At 42.9% G+C, this 18359-nt stretch overlaps 1 long non-coding RNA gene across 4 annotated transcripts in view; it reads left to right on the top strand.

Annotated features, from left to right (window-relative positions):
• The window catches only part of LOC141424839 (uncharacterized), a 136778-nt gene that overhangs the window by 77419 nt on the left and 41000 nt on the right, over nt 1-18359 (top strand). The window contains exon 7 of one of the 4 annotated variants that reach the window (XR_012449799.1): nt 12034-16371. The exons of 2 other annotated variants lie outside the window; for them this stretch is intronic. This is a non-coding gene — a long non-coding RNA (uncharacterized lncRNA). Of the gene's footprint in view, nt 1-1163; nt 2924-12033; nt 16372-18359 lie in introns of those variants that run through there. One more of the 4 variants, XR_012449800.1, reaches the window with a different exon arrangement.

An 18359-nucleotide genomic window follows, 5' to 3' on the forward strand; every position in this document is an offset into this window, starting at 1 on the left:
AGCCCTGAGTTCAAACCCCAGTACCACCAGAAAAGAAAAAAAGAACAAAAAAGAAAAGCAAAGAATAATGAGGCCATGTTAAGCCAGGAACATGGCAAAATCTTCTAAGTTTGATAAAACGTGTCCTAACCGGATGGGTGGTGTCGGGGGGGATAGGCATTGATGGGGCTCTTGAAGGCAATTGTACGATGACCATTGTAACTGAAAATGGGCAGCTATTTTAAGAAACTCCACTTCTTGCTAACTTTCCCAGAAAAATAACCAGATAGGTTCATGAGGGGAAATGCAGGACTATATGGGGAGGCTAATTACTTGTCTGTAGTTGCAAACAAAATAAATTTTAAATGGAAATTGTCTAAGCTTTGCCAGGTGCTAAAAAGACGTGATGCTAAAAGGTCCTCCGGGCACAATCAGTGACAAAATTTACAAAATGATGTGTGCAGGGTGGTAAATTTAAGTAAAACAAACACTGGCACACACATCACACAAGTACTAAGATGTACATTTTTTCTTTTTCTTTTTGGCAGTACTGGGGTCTAAACTCAAGGCCTTGCACTTGCTAGGCAAGAACTCTACCACTTGAGCCACACCCCCAGTCCTTTTTACTTTAATTATTTTTCAGATAGAGTTTTCCTCCTTTTGCTGGGGCCAACCTTGACCTCCAGTCCTTCTATCTACACCTCCCATATAACTGGGATTACAGAAACGAACCACCACACCTGACCTGCTTGTTGGGATGGGGATCTTGCTAACTTTTCCCTGATGTTGGCCTCTAACTGTAATCCTCCTCATCTCTGCCTCCCAAGTAGCTGGTATTTTAGGTGTGAGCCATTGTCCCTGGCCTTCAGATGTTTCTATGAGCTAGCGCTAAGAGTGTTCTATGTTGGAAATTTCCTATAACCTACGCTGTCCAATCTAAGAACTACTGGCTACGTGTGGCTTTGGGCATTTGGGCATGTGTGACTAAGAGCTGCATTGCAAATTTTATATGTCATTTTTTAAATTTTCCATGTTTATTCATTTATTATTTATTTTGCTGTACTGGGTATTAAACTCGGGGCCTCATGCTTGCTAGACAGATGCTCTACCACTTGAGCCACACCCAGTCCTTTTTTGCTGCTTTTAGTTTGTTTTTTAAGAGAGGGTATCATGTTTTTGCTCAGGTGGGCCTTGAATTGAGATCTTCCCATCCCTGCCTCCTGAGTAGCGGACATGACAGCAGGTATCACCATGTCTGGCTTAATCGTTGAAATTTAAATTGCTGCGTGTGGACAGTGGCTCCCAAATTGGACATGACAGCTGAAGATGCATGTATAAACATTCAGTCATGGATGCTGGATTGTGCTCAGGTGTTGAAATGTATCAGTGAGTGTATTCCTGCATTTACTTGTGCCATTAGAAAAGTAATGGCTTAAAAGCAAAATATGGGAAGCTGTATCCGCAGGGAGGAGGTGCACCAAGAAGCTGGCATGGCAGTGCTCCTGGACCCAAGGGAGTCTCAGGAGAAAGTGAACCTCCGGCCAGTAGATGGCGCCAAAATGCTCCAGAGAATGGCTGCAGACCAGAGGGAGAGGGGCTGTGGAGGAAGAGCTTCACACCAGGATGGAATGACAGCTATGCTTCATTTCATGTGGTCCCGGAAAGATCACCTGGGGTATTGGAGGAGAGCAATTATTCCCTGGCCAGAGGTGGCACCTCGTGTCTGACATCCCAGTTGCTGACAGTTGAGGAGGGTCAAGGCTGTAGGGGAAGTACCACTACTGAGGATCCAATCAGAAGCAACTTCCTCATGACATCACAGTCAGTCTACCTGCCCTGGCCAGAGGATCCAATCAGAAGTGACTTCCTCATGACATCACAATCAGTCCAACTGCCCTGACCAGAGGATCCAATCAGAAGCAACTTCCTCATGACATCACAGTCCATCTGCCCTGGAACTTTGAAAAGACTGAGAAGCAGCTATCTGGCTAGAGGCCATGGAAGAAGGGACAGCAAAGGAGTAGCATCCTGGAGGAACCTAGCCCAGTTCTGTGGGGAAAACATGTCATGTTGCTTGCCTGAAGGTTTGCATTCAAAGTAGCAAGCAGCAGCATCTCCTGTGATATGTTAACAGGGACGACTGTTGTGCCCCGGCTCCTGGCGTTCTGTGGATCACACCTGGTAATTGGGCTATGCCAGGCAGGTCACAGGCTGGCACTGATAGACTTGCAAAGCCATCAAATCGGCATTATTTGTCTGGCTGTTTCAGGCCCTGGTTCTGCTGGAATAGATAGCAATTACTTACCATGTTGGTGCTGTTTCCTCAATTATAAAATGAGTATAATGTTTCCTGTCTCCAACACACAATTTTGAAGTTTAAATAAGTTAATGAGGGGTAGTTTCTGAGATTCTGTAATCAGTACATGTTAGATATTATAGGAAGATGATGCTCAGTTGATAATCGTTCATAAATTAATTACTAAGTATAATTTCACATTCTTTGAAAATATCCAGGGAGTGTGTTTTAGAATGTGTGTGTGTGTGTGTGTGTGTGTGTATCTCAGTGAGCAGGTGCCAGCCACCCTGAGCTCTCTGTGTCTCAGACACAGAGATAAAACCCTGCTTGCCCTCTCTGTATATATGAATCTAGATTTCACAGAGCACTTTAGACCTGGTTGAACAGCCTTCTGAGAACAGTCTTTGAGTGGAGGAAGGAGACAGAACACAGAGATGTGCACTTGTGGCATGAGGTACTTTTGCACAGCCTCTGGAGGAAAAGCACAGGGTGTAGAGAGCTCAAGTCTGAACCTTGAACAATAGTGAAGGCTAAGCAGCCACCCCAAGTCATGTTTCCTAATGCTTACCACAGTGCTTGTCGCCTGTAAGGAAGTCTTGTTGCAACTGCAGTTTTTCTATATCTTTTCAAACTCATTCTGATCATTTTCACAATGACACATGACCTTCATAATATGTTTTGCAAAGTATTTCAAATGAACTTGCCATTCGTTTATAGAAAAGACTAAAATATCAAACTATTACAATTGTTGCATTCTCATTTGAGTAAACTATTAAAATTGTGATAAAGAAGTATATTAATATAATAATATTAATTATATTAGTAATGGGATGTCCCTGGAAATATGGGTGAGTGGTCAACTGGTCAACTCCTATCCTGAAAAAGGTGTGGCCAGAGGGCTGGTGCTGCCACCTGAGCTGGGCCCTGTTCTGAACAGGCAGAACCACAGGGGCAGAGGGCTGCACAGACTCTGTGGGCTGAACTGGAAAGATCTCCATCCATAGCCAAGTGCAAGTGCAGAGATACAGCTATGCACAGGAGGACAAGAGGAGTCGGGATGATGTGGCTGTAAGGCATGATATTCTGAGGAGGGGTTCATGTGGCCAAAGCGTGTGGTCACAGTGGACCCTCCCATTATAGCACTCATTTACCTATGAGCATTGGAGATCACAGGTGCATGGAGCACCGAATCAAGACAGAGAACAGGGCTCCCACTCAGCACCTCTACTGTGTCCTGCATTTTCTAGGTACAGCATAGTAAAAGAAAGATTGCGTTGGACTGTTTTATATGCATCAGCCATCCAGCTCTAAGTAGGAGCAGACGTGTTTGTTTATTTATTTCTGCCTTCCTGATGAGAATAAAAAGATCAGATTTAATGGGCCAAAACCATAGACAACAATATCCTGAATCCAGCATCTTTCTCAAGAACAGGATCTGGCCTTGGGGAATAAACTTAAAAGCTGTTCATTCTTCACGAGAGTATTTTGTACAGAATGCTAAGTGCCTGTCACTGTACATGTGTGCAGATAACGAATACGTACAGAGAAAAGAGCTCTGATGGGACTGGATCAAATTCTGCAGATGGGAAGGGAAGATGGCATTACTGGGTATTCTGGCCTGTGCAGTGACTTCTCACCACTCAGGTAGCCAGGGTGACTCCCTGCATGATGCTTGGGGCTGCTGCAGAGAGAGGGGTGGTGTAGGGAATGGAGACCTGGGCCAGATCAGAGTGCCAATGGGGCTGTGGCCAAATCGGGCAGGAGGTGGAGCAAGTTGGGGACAAGCACCGGAGGGTAGGACAGTGGGTGGGAACACAAAGTAAGGACAGGTTGGTGAGCAGTGGATCCTGGTTGGGAGCCATGACTCAGGCAAATGGGACCTGGCCCCTCCATAGTATCTAGGCCTGGGTGCCTGACTACATAGCTGCCCCAAATAGTTTCCACTGAGATTTAATTTGCTGGAACTTCTGAAAGAAAATGCAGCAGGATGGGTGGCTTAAATGACAGAAATTTGCGATCTCACAATTTTGGAGGCTGGAAGTGTTAATTGAAGTGTTGGCAAGGTTGGGTGCAGGACTCTCTCCTTTGCTCGCAGATGGCGGTCTTTATGTTCATATGTCCTTCCTGTATGGCTGTCCCTAAATTTCCCCTTCTTACAAGGACACCAGTCATATAGGATTAAGGCCCATCCTAAGGACCTTGCCTTAACTTGATCATCTTGTAAAGACCCTGGTTCCAAATAAAGTCACATTCTGCAGTGCTGGCTAGGAGTACAGCATTGGGATGACACAATTCAACCTATACCACTCCTCACTCCTCTTGTTATAGTATCCCCTCACCTTACTTCTCTATTTAAGTATTAATCATCCTGGAAAACCTCACCTCAGGGGTCACTTCTTCCAGAAAGCATTCCTACACCTCCAGGCCACACCAACTTTCCTTTCTCTGCCCCAAATGCATCCCTGGTGTTCTCTGTGTCTGCACATCCTGCATCATTAGTGAGAGTTGTATATGTTCATTAACAGTGACACCATGCAGGAAAGTCATTAGAATGCAGAGTGGAAAAAATGTGGAATGCAGAGGGAGGTACGTTCCAGACGTTGTTCTGGCCTCTGCCATCCCAAATGCTGCCACATGGCTACATGGGCAGGCTGGCCCCACGAGGTTTTCCAGGAAGTACTGACACTCCAGAGGAGCATCCAAGTGTCTGGTAGTCGTGAAACTTCTAAACCACTGTTCATCAGGGTGAGAGATTTTCTATACCAGCCCAGTGTCTTCTGGTTGCTTGTGTTTTTGGCAGTACTGGGGTTTGAACTCAGGGTCTTACACTTGTTAGGCAGGCGCTCGACCGCTTGAACCACTCCTCCAACCCGTCTAGTTGCTTTTTGCTGAAAGATGAGTGCTGTAGTTTGGATGTTGAACATCCCCCAAAAGGCTTGAGTTAAAAGTTTGTCCCTCAGTGTGGCCCTGTTGGGAGGTGGTGGAAACTTTAAGAGTTGGGACCTGGTGCAAGGTCTTTAGGCTAATGAGAGGGTATTAATCTCTCTCTCTCTCTTACTCACTCTTTCCCACTCTCTCACTCTCTCTTCCTAGCTGTGAGGTGAGCAGTCTTGTTCCATCTCGTTTTCCCTCCATGATGGGCTGGCTGCCTTGGCACAGGACCTAGAGCAGTGAGGCCAACTGATCACAGACCGGAATCTTCAAAATCGTTAGCTAAATAAATCATTTCTCTTTGTTAGTTAATTATCTCATTACTATTTTCACTAGAGCAACAGAAAGCTGACTAACATAATGAGGCATTCTGAAGTTCCAGGGCATTAATTAGGAGCAGCCATGATGAGATGAGCACAGGGTAATACTTGATAAATAAAAGTCTTATTCTCTGCCAGGTGTGGTGTCTCAAGCCTGTAATCCAAGCTACTTGGGGAGGCAGAGATTGGGAGGATTGCAGTTCAAGGCCAGCCTGGGCAAAGAGTTCAAGAGACCTCCATCTTCAATTTTAGTATACTTGCTGCTGAGGGAGACACCATTTCTACCAATAAAAGCTGGGCCTGGTGGTGTACCCTGTCATCCCAGCTATGGTGGGGAAGCATAAATAGGAGAATGGCAGTCCAGGCCTCCTTGGCATGAAGGGAGAGCCTATTTCAAAATACAACAAAAAGTGCTAGGGGTGGGGCTCAGGTGATAGAGCGCCTGCCTAGCAAGCACAACGCCCTGAGTTCAACCTCAGTACCACCAAAAAAAGTCTTATTCTTAGGTGATCTGATCAAAGCATAAGAAGGAGTGGTTTGTAATGTCAGTGCCAAGGTACAACTCAAAGGCCATGAGGTCTTGGGGCAGCCAGAGCAGCTTCCTGGAAGAGGTGCACCTGGTGTGGCTCATTAGTCTACAGAGGGGTTCCAGGCAGCGAGGGGTGGGGGTGGTACCCTTGCTATGACAGATACAGGCACATCTCTGAGCTGTGCTGGGTGTGAGCAGAATGCTGGATCTGGAGTTAAGAGGACATTTTTGCTATGTGTCTGTCTCCCACCCGTAAGAGAAATATTCCATAGCTCATCTCACAGTTCTGCAGGAAGCAGAACAAGTGCATGACTGCTTGCTATGGCTTGCCTTCTCTGCAGCTCATGGTGACATCTAACCCCTGTAATGAGATTGTTCAGTGGTGGAACCCGGTGGGACCTTTAAGAAGTGAATAGGGCTCTGCACTCATGAATTGATTACCTTGTTCACATGATTCATGGGTAAATGGGATATCTTTAGGGTGGTCTGCTATAGAGCCAGTCTGGCTAGGTCTCCACATGCCCATTATCTCTCACTATGTGATGTCCTGTGCCACCTCAGGACTCTGCCAGCAAGAAGGCCATGATCAGGTGTAGTCTCTTAACCTTGGACCAGAGCTGTGAGACCCAAATCAACCTCTTCATAACTTGCCCAGGGGGTAGTGTGCTATCAGCAGCAGAAAAAAAGACTAAGATGCTGGTCCAGAATGGCGTCAGCTCTCAGGGGCTCCTGCAAATGTGTGTGAGGGCTCCACGATGGGAATCTCTGGGTGGAGACTACATGTTGGTATAAAGCTACAGTGCTGTGAACTGAGCTGTGGTGGAAGGAACAGGTCTAGGACCTGGACAAGCCAGGCACTGGAGAGACCCCTAGAGCCCCCATCAAATGACCTTCAGATAGGATTATAGAACTGGTGGGGAATTGCCTTCTACTCTGGAAATTGAAACAGGTGCTCAGTAATCAGAGTCAGACAAGTCAGGCATAGTGGTGCATAACTGTAATTCCAGCATTTGGGAGGCTGAGGCAGCAGGATTGTGAATTTGTGGGCAGCCAGTTTGGGTTGCATGGTGACAGCCTGTCTCAAAACAAACACAGAAACAAAAAGCAAATGAACAAAAGAGCTGGACAAATGGAGCCTGTACAACATGATGACCCATATGGGCTCAGGACGTCAGTGTTTTCCTCCTGGTGTCCCAGAACACCTGGGCTGCAGGTGATCCACAGCCAGGGGCCATGAAAGGTCAGCACAGGGCCAACATGGGCTAAGTCAGGGGGCTGGAAGTTATGAATCACTTTTAGTGGAACAGGCAGAGAACTCTCACTGTCTGTACAATTAGAGCATTTCATAGTCAAACAAGAAAAAATTAAAATCCATCTGTTAAGGAAATTGATTATTCAAATGCAAGGCTATGCTGCAAGGACACGCATTATGCCGAGCTCATGGCATCTGATGAAACTTGTATGCACTTTGGAGAACTTCTCGGACTCTCCAGGCTGTCAGTTCCACAGCATTTTGTTGGAGTCATGAAAATAAAGATGCCTAGACATGTTTACCAAGAACAAGGCTGGGCTCTTACTGAAAGGTGGGAGTCTCTGTCTTCCAGTCCTACTTTTGTCTTGTTTTAAGGAAAGCCAGGCTCATGGGAAATGTAAGAAGTTTCAAGACAGAGACATTCAAAGTCCAGGAAATAGGTTATCTAGATTATAAAATAAATTATATAGATTGTGAAGGACAGAGTGAGCAAGAAAGAGAAAAACAGACAAAATAGTAAGGATTTCACTTATTATTATTATTATTATTATTGGTACTGGTGTTTGAACTTATGGCCTTGAGCTTGCTAGGAAGATGCTGCCACTTGAGCCACACCCCCAGCCTTTTTTGCTTTAGCTATTTTTCAGATAGGGTCTTATGATGTTTGTCTGGGCTGGCCTTGGACTGGAATCCTCCTACCTATACCTCCCACCTAGTTGGGTCACAGGCATTTGCCACCAGCCTGGCTTGTTTGTTAAAATGGAGACTTGCTAACTTAATGCCAGGGCTAACCTGTAGCCATGGTCCTTCTTATCTCCACCTCCCAAGTAGATGGGATTACAGGCATGAGCCACCACACCCAGCTTCGATTTTGTTTTCTTAAAGTAGTAAAGTTTGAGGTCCATTGCACCATTTATTAGCAATAACCAAAATGTGACTTGGCCATATGGGGCAACTGTTCTAACGGATGACACTAACCAGAGGTAAAGGACATCCCCACATGTGGGCTTCCTTCCATATTTGCAAAGGGAATGCTTACAGAGCCTGCTTTGTCCACGTCAATGGCTTGTGGTAAAAGCCAAATGAAGGAGTTGCTGAAGCTGCAAAGTCAACTTTGGTGAATTTTTAACATTATCTCCCAGAACTGGGACAGAACAGTGGAGCTTGGCCTGCTGCAACCAGGGCCTCAGAATGCTGCCTTGTTGCTGCTGTAAGTCAATAGGAAAGTGAGGAAATCACAATGAACCAAACACCCTGGGACTTTTCAAATCTCACCAGCACCTGAGCCCGCGAGAATTCTTCAGAGCAGTTAAAGAGGTTCATGTCAGCTCAAATGACCTCGGCCTTCACTCACCTATTTGTCAAGGGCAGTTCTTGAAAAGGATGGAGCGGACTTGTCTCATGAAACGTGCCCAGCTACTCAGATTGCTCAACAACAACACAGAGGCACACAGGGCTCTGCCATTCTCCACACAACCATGCTCTTAACTTACAGCGTGCAGCTGCTGTTCCCAGTTATCCTGGGAAGCTGCACCTCTGTCTTCATCCCTTCCTCACAGCACTGCTGGGCTGCCAGGGATAGAGAGAGAGACAGATATTCCACTTACTACCGCCTCTACACCTTCACCAAGATGGCCTGAACAATGGGCACACGGGGAACACTGCTTCTTCAACATGAACTTATTGAGCACGTTAATGTTTTGGGAACTGGGAGGAAAGCAGAGGATAAAATGCCCATCCCTGTGACACACTCTGGTGAGGCAAACAATGACCTCTATCTGTATCTCTCTCTCTAAATGCACTTCTAAACCTGTGGCTATACTATTTATACTTCATCTCCTCTGTGTCTGTATGCACACGTGCATTGCTTAGTGATGGGTATGTTCTAGAAATGTATTGTCAGTGATTTTGTGGTTGTGTGAACATCATAGAGTGTATGTATACAAACAAAGATGGCTACATCATCACTAGACAATATAATCTTAGGAGACCACTGTTGTTGACCAAAACATGAGAACATTGTTGTGTGGCACACGGCTATAAATATATGTATACATGTGTGTATATATATGTGCATATATATGCATTCACACGTATATGTGTCTTCCTCACTATATATGTGTGGATATTTACATATGTGTGTGTATGTGTTTATATATACTTAAATAAGTCACTTCATCTTTTTGAGACAGAGTCTCCCTATGTAGCTCAGGCTGGCCTCAAACTTCTGATCCTCCTGCTTTAGTCTCCCAAGTGCTGGGATTACAGGTGTGTGCCACCATGCCTGATTCAGCAATAACTTACTGAGATAAATAAAGCAGAGTTAGGGTGTGAGATTGGTGGGAGGTTATTTTAAGTAAGTGGTCAGTGAATAGCCCTTAGGAGAAGGTGATTCATGACCAGACACCTGAATGGAGTGAAGCAGGTAGATTGGGGAAAGCCAGTCCTTCCAGATGATGGGGATGGTGATGAGGAAAGCCTCAAGGTCACACCAATGCAGTTGAAGTGAGAGAGCCAGGGGAAGCATGTAGCAGAGGGGTCAAGGCCATTATCTAAGGCTCTAGTGCCAGTTGCAGGATTGTGTTGAAGGGGCTTCCCCCCTGCTCACCCCACCCCAGGATAACAGAGGCCACCCCACCTTCTCCCTGGATCCTAAGCAAGAGGCATACTCCTTGACTCATCCTTACTCTTTTTCTCTTCCTCCTTTCCTTCTCACTGCCCCTTCCTGGAGGCTGAATATTTTATTAATTTACTCTTAAACATCTTACTGAGGCATGATAAACACACAGAAAGGTACAAAGATGTACATCAGATGGACTTTTTTGGGAGCAGATGGAGATACTGCATAGGGCAGAGTCTGAGAAGCACCTCCACCTTGTAGCTCCCATCACCTTGGGGACCACAAGTAACTAACAACTTAGAGCCATGTGGTCAGGCTTAGTAATTGCTGTAAGTGGAATCCTAAACCATGTGCTCTTGTGTGCGGCTGCTTTCTCTTAGTTTCCCATGCTGTGTGAGCTTCGCTATGGTTGTACACAGTTGTGCATTATTCACTCCCGTGGTCATCTGCTGCGGGAACATACCACACTTTAATCATTTATTCTATTACTAATGGGCATTTGGATAATTTCCAGCTTTGATATTGTAGGTCATGCTGCCATGCATGTCTTAGGATTGGAAATTTGGTGAACATATGTGTGTGTTTTGTTGTGCATGTGCTGAGGAGTTGGGTCGCAGATTGGAGTTATGTGAAGAGAGGAGATGCTACGGACGGTTTTCCAAAGCTAATTCATTTAAAATATTTATTATTATGATACTAGAGGTAATGCACATTTATTGGTGTGAATTTGTGAAAGAGTTAAGAAAAACAATAAGATCACATATTAATCTTCATTCTTATAATTACAGATGTGTGACCATGCTGCATATTTCCTTTTATTTGCTATTTTCATTTTCCATTATAACATTTCCAATGTTATTAAATGTTCCCCAAAGGAGAATAGTTTAATGACAGCATTTGGGTATGACAAAATGGATTTGATTATTTAAATTGTTTTATTTTTATTATTGTGAACATTAGTATATAAATCTTATGTGCACTTCTGATTATTTCCTCAGAATACATTTTGAAAATAGAATTTCTGAGTGGAAGACTTTAATACATTTAAAGCTCTTTGTGGTTTCTAATTGCTCTCTAAAATTTGCAAACAGAAGTAATTTATACTTCTGTACTGTTTGGCTGATTTGTTTCACTGTAAAATAAGGATGTAATATCCTGTTAATTAATTAACATTACCATGATCACTATTAAGGGCAAATATGTGTTAATTGGCCATTTGTGTCTTGGTTAATTCTCTGTTCAACATTTTTTTTTCTTGGCAGCACTACCTCACACTTGCTACACAGGCATTCTTACCACTTGAACCATTCTGCCAGCCCTTTTTGTTGTGAATTATTTGCCCAGGGTCTTGTGAATTATTTGCCTAGGCTGGCTTCAAACCATGATCCTCATGATCTGTGCCTCCTCAGAAGCTAGGATTCCAGGTGTGAGCTACTAGCGCCCAGCTTCAACTTTTTTCTTATTGATTTGGTAATAACTTTAAACAACTAGCTTTGAAAAGTTAATAGTGCTCCTTATCTTTTTACCTCCATTTTGGAGTTACTAACATTCTATGAAAGAAGACTTGTGTCCCATGGGCAGGAAACGCTTAAGAGCGATGAGTTAAGGCTGAGGGTGTTGCTTAGTAGGAAAGCACTTGCCTAATATGTGGGAGGCCCTGGCTTTGGTCCCCAGAACCTCAACAACAACAACAAAAAGAGCTGCATTTTCCTTCCTTGCAAGGAAGGTACAATGAGTTTGAGGTACATATCCAACCACTTACTGAAGTTCTGTTTCTGGTGGTCCATTACCTGCTGATAGTTTGTAATCAGAATGACAATTGGAAGAGTAACTCTCTCCCATGGTTCCTAAGTCTATATAAATGAAAAACTTGGATGAGACTTATGGGACCTCATCCCCAGTATTCTCCTTACACATATGGAGGAACTGAGGCATGGTGAAGTAAAGATCTTGGTAAGAGTTGTGTCCCATTAACTGGGGTGAGGGAATTAAAACTCAGGTGTCCTTCCATCCATCCACATCTTTAATGAACTTCTGTGTTATGTGCACATAGATGAATATATGCTCTGTTTCTAGTTTTTGCTGACTATTATGCTCTGTTTCTAGAGCCCTCTGACAGCTGCAGCTCCATCTGGAAACCTGGTACTTCCCTCTGGGGTCCAGAACAGAGGTGGCCTCCCAGACTCCCTGGTACAGCACCACAGCAAACATGCAGGTCTCTTCTGTGACTCTGGTGCCTGAGGCCAGTTTCCTCCATGATTCCTTTCTGCAGCTCAGACTCCTGTGTCGAGGTGGAGACTAAATAAGGTCCTGGAGCCCTTCCAGAGCCTTGTGGGAAAGCCCGAGTGTGGCTGGTGCCAAATGGGCCTGTGTGCAACTGGATGGGTGCCAGAGATCTAAAGATGTCTGAATGCCTCTGAGCGCATCCTTTCAGTGGACATTTCCCAAAGCAATCCTGGCCCCTAAGGATGACATTTCATTAGAACTCAGTTTCTTGGCAATGTTCTCTGCAAATCTACAAGAAAGTTTATTTCCAAAATGAAAATCTGGGATATATCTCTAATCATAAAAATCGGAGTTGCAGAAAGTTTCAAAGTGGCATGAGAAATGAAGGTCTAGGGCTTATTAAGGGAACAGAGCCACATTGTAGCTTGGCTGTTTATAACAGTGGACGGATTCACCACCCTGTTCAGATTTAAATCATCTGGCATCAAGGTGTGAATTAGACCTGCCACGTAGTTCAGGAAGAAATCTTGCAGGAATTAGTGAATTGAGATGCATACACCATTCTTAACTAAACCGGTATCAAACACTTCATATATTAATGCTTTTCAGATTGCAAAAATAAACATGTTAAGCTTCCATTGTGCACAAGTTTCTAAACATTCCATGGTTAGAATGCATAATATATGACTCCCATTACTTTTATACATGTCCTGCATCAAAAAACTTAAAAGTATAAGTGAGCAAGAGAGTACTGGCTAACGTCTAGATTAAAATGACCTGTAAGTCACTAATTGCTTTTCCGTTTCGAATTCAAGTAAAACACAGGGTTGTGTCTTTACAATTAAGTTTATTGGTTTCAGATTCTGTATTTATTTATAAAAATAATTTCAAAGCAGTTTTAGGAGTTATTCAAATTTCTGTTTGGTATTTAATCAAAGAAAAAAGTTAAGTAAATACTGCCAAATGGAAAACCATATTAATTAAGAGAGAGGAATGACTTAAGCCAATTGCCACTGGAATTGAGCAATTCGGAAGAAAATGTCATGTGTTCACTTTTCTTCCCTAAGTGAGAAAAGTCTTGACTTTGTTTTCAGACTTACCAGGGAGATACAGCAACTAAATCACAGACAGAGGACCCCTTCCTTCCTGCTGTCTGTACAGTCTGCATCCATCACTGCTAGAATAAGCTGTTGCTCAGCCTGACTTGTCCACAGAGCAACCCTGTGCTTGCTGGCATGGTGCCTCCATTTCTAGAACTCCTCCATGGGAACTTGAGAAAGGATCTTGAGCTGAACACTTTGTGCCTTGTCCTGTCCATGACACTGATAAACAGCTGTCTGCTTACAGCAATAGCATTCTGGACATCCAGCTCATTGAATTGAAGATGCAGAGGTCTCTGAATTGGTCAAAATAATGCAATTTGTTTTGGGTCAATGGGCAAATAGCAATTGCATAAAGGATTGCAGCAGCTGCTGTTCAAACTCTCTGCAGCAAACATGGTCTGCAATTATGCATAGTCCAGTACTCCGAGTAAACAGGGGGTATCCTTATCTCTGTAATTTCTATTTTATTTTTGATATAAGGTTGTTTCATTATCATTAAGGGAGGGGCTTAGGGTTTAGTGAACATCAGAGAATGGTAGTCATTTGTATGCTGCAGAATAAGCATGGGCTGAGCGTGAGAATGTGGAACACAAAATTCGCTCTTGACTGTATGGCCAATGACACATCATTCTATCCTCTGACCCTCAGTGTCTATATCAGTGAAACTGGAAACATAACACCTTCCTCAGCTCGATGTGGAGGACAATGAAGATCATAAATTAAGACACATTCTGAAATAAATAGATCAGTGGCACAGAACAGAGGACTCAAAAATAGACCCACACAAATATGTCCAATTGCCCACAAAGGCAATAGTCATTCAATGGAAGAAGAAATGAAATGGTCCTTGGAGCTATTGGGAATCCATGGGAAAAATTAACCTTGACCTAAACCTCACAACTTATAAAATGAGTTAAAAATGCAGAATAGACATACATGTAAAATGTTTTGCTTCAGTAAGCTTTTGATAACTGACAAAATACCTTAGATAATAAACATAAGGAGGAAAGCTTTATTTTGACTCATAGTTTTGGAGGTTCCAGTCCATGGTCAGTTGACCATGTGATGAAGCAGTATACCATGGCTGGAGTGCATGAGAGCTAGGAAGCAAAAAGACAGAGGAGTGGCCAGGGTCCCCATACCCTATTCAAAGGCATGTTCCCAATAACCTAACTTCCTTCCACTACACCCTACCTCCTAAAGGTTCTACCACCTCCCAGTAGTACCACAAGCCGGGGACAAGCTTTCATCATATGAGCCTTTGGGGACATTCAAAATCTAAACTATAACATGCTCTGATACAGCTTTATGTGAAATAGCTTCATACTGGAAACAACCCAAATGTCCACTGAGTGGACATAGGGTTAGCTGAAGAATTCTTAGCCTTGACAACAAAAGCATGATCCATAAAAGGGAAAATGGATAAATTGACCTCATCAAAGCTAAAACTTGTTTTGTGTAGATTCTGTTAGGGGGATGAAAAGGCTCCCTGCAGACTGGGAGGGAATATTTACAAACTGCATGCCTGACAAGACTTGTGTCTAGAGTGTATACAAACTCCAAAGCTCACCAATATTTACAAAACAGTCAGAAAGTGGGCAAAAGACATAAATATTTCCCTACAAAAGATATAAGGGTAGCAAATGAGAATGTGAAAATAAATTCAATGTCAGTAGCCATTGAGGAAATAAATATTAAAACCTCCATGAAGTATCATTTCACATCTACAGGAGAGACTAAAATGGCAAAATTACTAACATCAGATCCTGGTGATGAGGCAGAGAATCCAGTCACTCATGCATTGCTGGAGGGAAGAGAGAATGGCACAACCACCCTGGAAAAGGTGTGAAATTATAACAAAAGTAGAAATGCACTTGCCATATGACCTAGTAATTTTCTTCTAGGCATGTATCCTAAAGAACTCACATAAAAACCTGCCATGAATATTTTTAGATGTCTTGTTAGTAGCAGCCTCAAACTTGAAACAACCCATACATCGCTCAAGAGGTTAGGAGTCAGTCTATGGCACGTCCATTCCATAGACTATAGCTCAGCAGTGGGAAGGAATGAACTGTTGGTAGACACAACAAAGTTGGATGAGTTTAGGTGAAAAAAGCCATTACAATAGTTTCAGACTGTATGACTTCATTTATACAGCATTTTTAAAATGACAAATTTTAGTGGAGGAATCCCTATTAGTAGTTGTCAGGTATCTGGGACTATGAAAGCTAGCACAAAGGAGTCTTGTGATGAAACCATTCTTTGGCCTGTCTGTATTATCAATCGCATTAATCAATGAATGCCATAAAAACAGCATAGAATCAACACACACACACACACACACATCACTTGGTGCAGTCTGAGTATGAGGTTGATAGATTCTACCACTGTCAACTTCCTGATTGTGATATTGTACTTTAATTATGCAAGCTTTACTACTGGGAAAAACTGGATGAAGGGTCCATAGGATCTCTCTGTCTCATTTCTTACAATTCTAGGAATCTACATTTAGGTTAAAAAATTATTAAATGTGCAAAAGAATATGAAGGAAAGTAGAGTAAATGAAACTTCAAGATGTAGAGCAAACAAGACAAAAAGACGTAACACAGGATGAAGCATACAAGATGGAGGAAAAAACTGAACAATGGCTGCATACAGAGAGAACTGAAGACTCACTTGGCACGCGAGGATACACTCCAGAAAAACAAAAGAGGAAATGAGATCCTGTGAACAGGGGTGCAAGCCTAGAGAAGCAGTAAAGAAAAGCTCTGGGGTGGCAGCCGTGTAGTTTACCAAGAGAACAGCCTTTGAGATTGCAGCAGCAAATCCAAATCCTCCAGGAGAACGAGCCTGCAGGGAAGGAGAATATTTCATGCTGTAGACATTACAACTGAGGCTCTGGATGAGCTTGAAGATTTGTTGGAGGCTCATTATTCTTTTGAAGACAGAAATAAGAAAGACAATTAAAAATTCCAAGAAAAACAAGAATGCTCTGAAAATAGTAGCCCAAATATAGGCTAAGTCAAATGTTTCATATCTTCAGCAATTGATGCAGAATAAGAAAACAACATATTTTATCTCAATGCTATGAACACTTGCCATTCAGGGATTATATAATGGGATTGTACAAGGTTATAATTCTTAGCAGACTACATGACCGTGAAATGAACAATATTTTCTGTCATAACAATGCTAATACCATTACTTAACTTTTAGACTTGAATTCAACCATACACCAAGTACAGAAAGAACAATTATGATTTTGTAATATAATGAGACTTTTGAAACCTCGGCCACATGACCCAGTGATCCCACTACTGGGTTTATACTCAAAGGGAATGTAATTAGTTGAACAGAAATCTGTACTTGAATAGCCAAGATGTGAAAATAACCTAAATGCCCACCATTGGATGAATGGATAAAGAAAATGCTGTGTATATACATCCCGGAATACTATTCAGCCATAAAAAGATGGAATTCTGTTATTTGCAAACAACGTGAGTAAATCTAGAGGACATGACAGGTAAAATAAACCAGACACAGAAAGACAAACACCACCTGTTCTTCCTCATATTGTGGAAGCTAGAAAAGCTGATCTCATAGAAGTAGAGAGAAGAACAGTGGTTTCCAGAGGTGGAGGAGGGGAAGGGGAGAAGTTTGTCAGCTGGGTAGGAGAATAAGTTCTGATGTTCTCTTGCACAGTAGGGTGACCATACTTACTGATAATGTATTGACCACTTCAAAAAAGGTAGAAGAGAGGAGTTTGAATGTTTCACCACAAAGAAATAATATACATTTGAGGTGATAAATCTTTAATTACTCTGATTTGATTATTACACAGTGTGTGCATGGACCTTGTAAATTTGTACAATGATCATATATCAATTAAAAATACAGTTTAAAAAGAAAATGGGCAACATAAATGGTGGAAACTAAAGAAGCATTTTCAGTTTTTATTAAGAAAACCCAATGGATGCACAGTGACAGAGATACACAAATTTCATCAAATTAAAGCAGACTCTAGACCCATGCAGAGATGCAGTGCAAATGAGTGGTTTCCAGCTCATTCTCTCGTGCCAGCCCAGCTGGGTTCAAGTCCCAGTTCTGACACATTTTGCTTGGAGCTTTTCAGCATATTATTTTAATTCTGTACCTTTTCTTCCTCATCTGCAAGAAACAATTAGCCACAGGGTCTACCTCAAGGTCATTAGTGAGATAGGCGAGTTCATGTTTGCAAAGTTCTCAGATGGTGCCTGGCAATAATAAGCATGACAGCAGCACTGGATAAATAAACCACGAAGTCTTGGAATGTCTCAGGCATGGAAGACGGAGAGTGGTGTGTCAGGAGCTGAGTCACCACACTCATTGTGCCCCAGTCTTGCACTGAAGAATAAAGTGTGGAAATATTGTACGTTCTTAGATTTATGAAGAGATGCTAGAAATGGTTAAAGAGGATCTTTAGGAACAAGGCTGGGGGTGGACAAAGATGAAGTGTAGGACTGTCTCTTGTATAACAAACATACACACACACATACACACACACACACACCACACTCTGTCAAGCACAAAGCAAAAGAAAGGCCTGTAACTGACAGATTTAACCCATAAAGAATAACAAAACTTTTAAAGATATAGGCAGTTTATTACTTAGATAAACAGCAGAATGAAGAGCAACCAATATGCCAGCTCCATGTGGCTCTTACCCAGGGTGACACTGAGACAAAAGTGGCCAGCAAACAGCAGCATGAGTAGCAGGACCTACTTGATGGAGGAGCAGGTCCTAGACCTCAGAAAAGAGCTTACAGTGTGCAGCTGGATCCTGCAGGGGAAAGCAAAGGGTCTTGCAGGAGATGGAGAAACAGTCTCCTGACAGCCTCCTGAGAGGAAGGTGACCTCACAGAAGCTTTTCACAAGCCTCCCATGCTCTGTTCTTAGGCCAATCACAGATACTCTGCCAGGTTAAAGGTCACCTTGTGCAGGGCCTATATGCAAGGCTGACATGACCAGGGTATGCATATGTGTGTAAACACACACAGGTACATGCACTCATACACATAAGACATCGTTATGGCTGAAGTATCATTCGTTTCATGGAGATCTACA

Source organism: Castor canadensis, chromosome 7 (genome assembly GCF_047511655.1).
Source record: "Castor canadensis chromosome 7, mCasCan1.hap1v2, whole genome shotgun sequence".
Lineage (NCBI taxonomy): Eukaryota > Metazoa > Chordata > Mammalia > Rodentia > Castoridae > Castor > Castor canadensis.